Raw genomic sequence first — 6991 nt, forward strand, 5'->3', positions numbered from 1 at the left:
AAAAAACAAAAGGCAAATCTAAACTACAAGGAATAGTACGATGTACTGTATAATAATGCACTGTATAACCATGCAGTAGATTAGATTGAAATCTGCTTTCAAGGGCAAGATAGGTGAGAATCAGCTTTCACTTTGAATTATTTATCTGTGAATATAAGGAAATTACAAGTTGGAAAATAGTATTTTTCTCTAAATGACAGGATTACTGAGATTCTGCTGTGAAACAAAGGAAGCATTTTGCTCATCTTTCTTTCCTCTGGAATCAGAACTGTGAACTCAATTTCTCATCAGAAAGGAAGTTTTAGGAACTCTTCTCTGAGGATTACGGAATGGAGCTATACCAAGCTATACATTGGACTACACTGGGATCAGCATTTTTGCCTTCAATATTTTACATTTATGATTGTATTGGTATTGTAAGGAAGCCAGAGCTACAAAAACTTTGGCCAGTGCTCTCCTTATTAGTTAAAAAGTGCTCCGTTCTTATTAAAGTGCTAATGCAAACTTCTATAACCTTCTGAAAATGTAAATAAAACCCTGAAAAACATCAGTATGCTTCAAAAAATTTTGAAGGAAAACTTGGGAAAGTAAAAACGTTTTTCTTGCCATGTTAAAAGACAAATGACTGGCTTCGTGCCCACACTCTCAATTCCCATGAAAACTGCAAGCCAGCAAAAACTGTTCCCCAAGTACTTTGTATTGTGTTATTTACTGTTACAGAAGGGATTACTTTCCATTAGCTTACCCCTGGCAAGAAGAAATCTTAAACTATATCACGTGGGGTGAGGAGACAGTGAAGGGTGTGATTCATAATTTTTGAATGCAAAACGCTGGCATAAAATATAACGCTGTTCAGCAGGCAGAGTCAGCTCATTGTTCTGCTGGTTTCAAGATGGCATTCCTTTCTTGCCCTCTCTTTTTCTTTATGCCTTCAGATTGTGAAACGACAGTTGATTTTTTCCCGTAAATTGCAAATAGTTTTATTAAGAAAAAAAGAATCCTGACTGGAGATTGCATTGCTACGGGCTGTACCCCCTGCCATTATGCAGACAACGGATCTTGTAGCACCACTCCCAAAAAAGACTGACTTTCTTTGGCTCTTCGGAGTGATAAAAGGATAAGATATATTTACTGTCCATTGCTCTTCTGGAAGACAGACGTAACCCCTCGAGAAAATGAGAAACTAAGTATTCTATTTGTTTCTATCAGGGCCCAACTGAGTCTGGATCAAAATGATGAAGAAATGATTGGCCCTGCAGAAACCAAAAGGAAAGGACATTTGCATGTTGCATTGATGTTTTAAGCAGTTACACACTCCTAGGGATCTCAATTTCATTTTTCAGAATATACTTTATAGAGATATTTTTACAAGAAATTTATTTTACAGACTAAAGCACGAATATTTCCCTCTTTTTTAATATTAAATAGCAGACAAGATTATCATGTACACTAACAGTGCAGCTAACACCATTTTGGTTGGCCCCCAGGCTGAGCATCATGCGCTATGCCGTATCATTTGAAAGACGACAGCAGTGATTGGAGCCACCTTTGGAAATGCACCGATGACAGCTGGAGCTGCACTGTATAAATCTCACAAATCCACAAGCAAAGCAGAGAGCATATTTAAATCACGATAATTCTGTTATATTTAAAGGGCTCAGATTATGCATGACATCTTCCTTTGGGATGGCGGAAGAAAGAAAAGACTTCATGGTAATTCTCTCTTCTTATTTTCTGCTGACAACATTGAGCTCCATATTGGCTGTTTTGTATTCTGGTATTTGGCTACACTGATTCTCTACTGCTCCATTAAAGGAATGTTTCTGTTATTTCCCAGCCATAGCTATACGTCGCTTCCCTTGAAGGAAATAAGGCCTGTCCTTTCTTATCACTCTACAGGCTGGTTCATAGATTATGAATGAGTGATGAGTCTCATCTGGTTAAGTCCAAATTTTTTAGCCTGGTGCACGAGCAAGTTCTGATGCTGGACCCCGGGCTGCTCCCACCCACGTTTATCTGAGAACAGTGCAGGGATGTTTGTTGGCCAGGGTGTCCAATCTTGAAGATTTCTTCAGAAAAGGTTTATTTGATATTATGTTTTTTAGATTCTGCTGCACACTGATGCCGTGCTGTTTGCAAATGAGGCATCAGAAAGATCTGCTAATGCGGGATGATTAGAAGAGTGTGGTTTGTTTAGCAAGGCAAAGTAAAGGTTGGAAAAAGAAATGACTGCTGCCTATAAATGTTCCAACAGGCAAGAAGCACAAGATGTCCCTGCTCGTGGCAGGGGGGCTGGAACCAGATGATCTTCAAGGTCCCTTCCAACCCAAACCACTCTATGAATCTATGAAAGGCATTCATGCGCGGTAATGAACACTATTTGCATACGAGCAAAAAAGTATAAGGGAGTGGCTAGACTGGAAATGTAACAAGGTTTAATCATTTGGGCAGTCAGGCCTATAGCAGCCTCTTGGAGACCAAAAAAAGAGATTGTGTTCAAGTGATTTATGGAAAGGGAGTTTGAGATGGTGCCCGGGTAGCAAGTACTGGATCTCAGGACCCGATGCGGCTCTGCCAAGTTGGCATCCCGAACACTGGCCCATTAAGAAAGGCCTGCCAGTGAACTGGGGGACAGCGGGAGCCACTGGTGGGGGAGGGTTGACGAGACCACAGGCTGTAACGCAGGGACAAAGGTGAGAGCCGTGAGGAGCTGCACTGGGATGAAGTACCCTCTGTTCACAGAGAAACATCAAACCCATGTCCTCCTGCCACCGGCAGCTAGAAAATTGACGCTTCAAACGAAAAAGGGCAGGGGGACAACTCCCACTGAGCAGCTGCGGCGAGACGCGGAGTCAACCAGGATGAAGGGAAGGTGACAGGGCCGCCACGGCTGGACGCAGTCCCTTCAGGCAACACAAGGAAGCCCTGGGCGGCACACGACCGCAGGCGGGGGTCAGACCCCGAGCCTCGGGGTGCCACACCCGAAGCCAGGCCTGCTCCCGGAACCGGGAACGGGAGAGCCAGCCCGCAGGGCCCGAACCCCCACACCAGGCCTCTGCGTGCCTTCCGCCCTCGCCGCCCGCTCCCGATAGGGCAGACGGCCCGCGAGGGGGAGGGACAGAAGCGCGCTCTGCTGTTCGATTGACTAGCGCCTTTGTCAATCAACACCGGCCTCGGCGCAGGGCGGGGCGCGCTCCCGTGAGGGCCGCCGTGCTGGCCACGCCTAGCGCATGCGCGGCAGGGGCGGGCGCTGAAATTCAAATCCGGGGAGCGGTTGGGGTGGTGGCGTTGCCGCTCGCGGGCGGCCTGAGGGAGCGGCCGGACTGCGGGCGGCAGAGATGGACCCGTTCACTGAGGTGAGGGCACGACGCGGGCCGGTCCCGCGGCCCTGAGCTGCGGAGGGGGCGCAGGCGGGGCTTGATGCGGGCAGGGGGCGAGCTGTCAGCGGCGGGGGGCGAAGGCCTCAGGGGAGCGCTCCGTGCGGCCGCGCTGCCGGGGCGGAAGAGTTCCTTCTAGCCCCGGCTGAGGCCTGTCAGAGCCCCCGTCCCCCTCACGGTATTCCGGGGGCTCGCAGGCTTGTGGAGAGCCTCTTTCTCTGCGCGGGGGAGGCAGGTCTCCTCGCCGCCTCTCTCTGCCCCCTCGGCTTGCTCGTACCTGCACCACTGCCGCCGCCCAGGGCGGTGGGGGACCTCGGGACGCTCCCGGGAGAGGACAGAGGGGCCGCTCATGCGAGGGGCTGCGAAGGAGAGGGCCTTTTCCAAACCGGGCTCATAAGTGACTGCGTTTCCTAGCGCTGCGGCACTCGCCTTTGATGTGTGTCTGGCAGATAAGGTGTTCGGCTGAAGCAGGAGGGACCCTGGAAGCTCTTGGGAGCGGTGTTGGCACACGCTGTGCCTGCCATATCTGAAGGTCGAGTGTGAGGCTTGCCCGAAGTAGTGACCGTCTGGTTAAAAATGTGTCCCCTTTGACATTATTGCCACCTGTGATTGGTTGCTGTCATTTGCAGACACGGTTCCTTTTTTTTAAAAAAAGTAGTTAGTTGTTAGGGTGGGTTTGCGTTTGCACGCTTGAGTTTTACATAGGCAAAATTGTAACAAAATGAGTGGAATTGGCTGGCTTGAATCTCTGTGAAGGCTGGAGGTTTCTTACAGGTGCTGTCCCACACTCTGATTTGATGTGTGAGAAATGTAAAGCTGTGGAGCTCTCTTGTGACTGCTTTGAGAAATGTCATAGTAAAAATGGCCTTCAATCCACAGCCTGTCTAAACAAAAACCTAAACTATTAAAAAAAATCTAGATTGAATACGTTGGTGAAATATTCTCTTTCCCTTGTAAATAATCTGTATAATACAACTGACATACTTTAAATAAATTGACTGCCCAAACAAGATGACTGCACAGATCTGATTTTAAAAACTGGACATAAGGTATTGATCTGTATATATTTGCTAAATGTGTTATGCCAAGGCAGATTCACCCTACGGCCATATAAAGGCTTGCTAAGTATAAACATCTAAAACCTCCTTCCTTAATTGGTAGTGAGTGACTTGATCAAACTAGTCTTAAACAAACTTCAAGTCCAGACTACTGAGTCAAGTTTAAAATGGTTTTGCATGCTGGGAGATATTCCAACCTCAACACGCCCTTCATGTAGATAACTGACTGGAAAGCTATGACCAACAGTGAGGCCGCTCCTTAGAGTAAACTTCATTCAAATGTTAGCTACAATTGCAGAGTGCCTAAAATGTTGTCTTATCAGGAGTGTTTATGCTGTGGAGGACATTCGACTGTTGTGTAAAACATCTGGCCAGTATTAGTGTATTAGTATTGAAGTTTAATAACTTTCCTCAAAAAAAGTTTTCTGACAAGGAAGCTTTTTGCCACCTACTATGAACTATTTATGTTCTGTTTTGTTTTTTTTTTTCTTTTAATACAACCTTCCCTTAGTGTAACTTTTTTCAAATAATCTTTGTTCACAAATTACTGTGCTCTGTTAATTGCAGGGAATTGGTGAGGCATTGTAAGTGTTGATTATGTAAAGCAGTATAATTCGAGCCTTAATTGGCCAAAGCATGCTGTTAGTTCAGTGTTTGCTAATCACTTTACAGCAACAAAATTTGTCCTGGTCTTGCTGAATTTAAGTGCAAATAAATCTTACTGTAAGATTCAGTGGAATGCTTTCAAAATGGACAGTTCTGAAATAATGGTTCTTTTGATTAATCTTACAAGCAAAAATCTTCCGAATCTCAATCAAATTATTAATACAGAACACACTGAGGAGATGGTGCAGTGGATAATTTAGGATCACAATGAACATACTATTTGTGACTTTCAGTTTATAGCTGATTATATAATTCAGCTTTCTTGCACAAAAGGCTTTATGTTTGGTGCTACAGAATGTTAGAAATAGTCTAGATTATTTTGTACTTTGAAATACTTGTTAACATTCAAAGAGCAAAGCATCGTTTCCTAGCATGGAGGATGACCAAAGACAAATAAGTAAAGCAGTTGCTTCAAGGAGAATTTTCATGTTTGAAGTTAATTGTTCCTTCAATGTCACGGATAAGTTTTGCTCTCTTTGCTGTATTCTAGTAGTAAAGAAGGGTAGCTAGAAAAAATTCTTGTAATCACATATGGGTCTGAGTATCTTCTCTAACGCTGCTAAATATGCATTTTAAAACATACATTTTTAAAGCCAAGATTGTCCATCAGCCTTTAAAGTAGGAAGGCCTTTTCTGATTTTTAGAAGGTGCTTTTACAACACAAACAGTGATTCTCTAACTGCGACTTAGTAGTTCTCAGATTCATCAATGTAATGAGAGAAGTATGTCCTCCTCTGAAATTCTGCTGTTATCAGAACACTTAGAGAATGTACTTGTAGCAAATATGCTGCTGATGAACTTGAAAACTAAGTCTCAAGTTCTGGTGACTGGCTTACTCATCATGTGTAACAGCAGAGTTTGAATTACGGCAGTGGCATGGAAAACTTGAGATACAAAAACCAATAGGAGCTGGAGTTCAACAGAGGCGTGCATTCTTGGGAAGTGACATCCTATGTGTAACAACTGAAATGCCGTTTTACTGAACTAACAAAACAGAAAGGAATGTGACTGCATTTCAGTAGAGCTGTAGGACTGCTGTTGTGGAAAATATACTCAACTTTGCAAGAAGAACAGTGAATTTATACAGGCTTTAAAATTTTATTTATGTGGGTATTACATGCACTTTGTGGCTCTGCCTTTTGGAGGCTGAAATAAGGAAACTTGACTTGTGGACACCACAGCATGGAACTTGTATTGAAGGCACTCCTAACATTTCATATGTGATTTTTTTTATTTCTCCAAAATCCTGTTTTTCTATGGAAGTTAGAGAAGCTGATTTTTGCTCTAACAAAAAACTGTTGAGATTGACATTCCATTTGTCCTGTGTTGCCCTACAATGCAACATTGTTTAAGACTTCAGCCTGAGACAGTTGAAAATGTGAAATGTGTATTTAATTGCTGTGCAACAGGACAGATGATGCCTGGCACAGATCTCACAATAATTTATGTGCCACCAAACAAGTGCAGTTTATATGCTTCACATTAAAGGCCATTAGTTCAATCACACAATTTGTTCTCTCAAAGCGCCTTAAAATCTAGATCAAAGGACTAATCAAGTATCCTTTAGATGTGATCAAACTAAGTGATGATAATCTATGAACACAGTATTAAAAAAATACAAACCCACAACTGATTTCAAACTTGGATACTGTGAGGAATCATTTTCTACTAGTTTGGAACATTTACTGAAACAGCTACTTTGTATTGAATATGATCATAGTACACAAATGTATGAATAGCGAGTGAAAGGTTGGGTAGCATAATTGGTGTCTCTGTGTTCTTCTGTATACAGATACATTGTGATAAATAGCCTGTTTATTAAGACAACTAGTTATTACATTAGTCTGTTCTTAAAACTTAAGGAACAGAAATTCACCTTTTGATCTAGAA

This window comes from Opisthocomus hoazin, chromosome 4 (genome assembly GCF_030867145.1).
Source record: "Opisthocomus hoazin isolate bOpiHoa1 chromosome 4, bOpiHoa1.hap1, whole genome shotgun sequence".
Classification (NCBI taxonomy): domain Eukaryota; kingdom Metazoa; phylum Chordata; class Aves; order Opisthocomiformes; family Opisthocomidae; genus Opisthocomus; species Opisthocomus hoazin.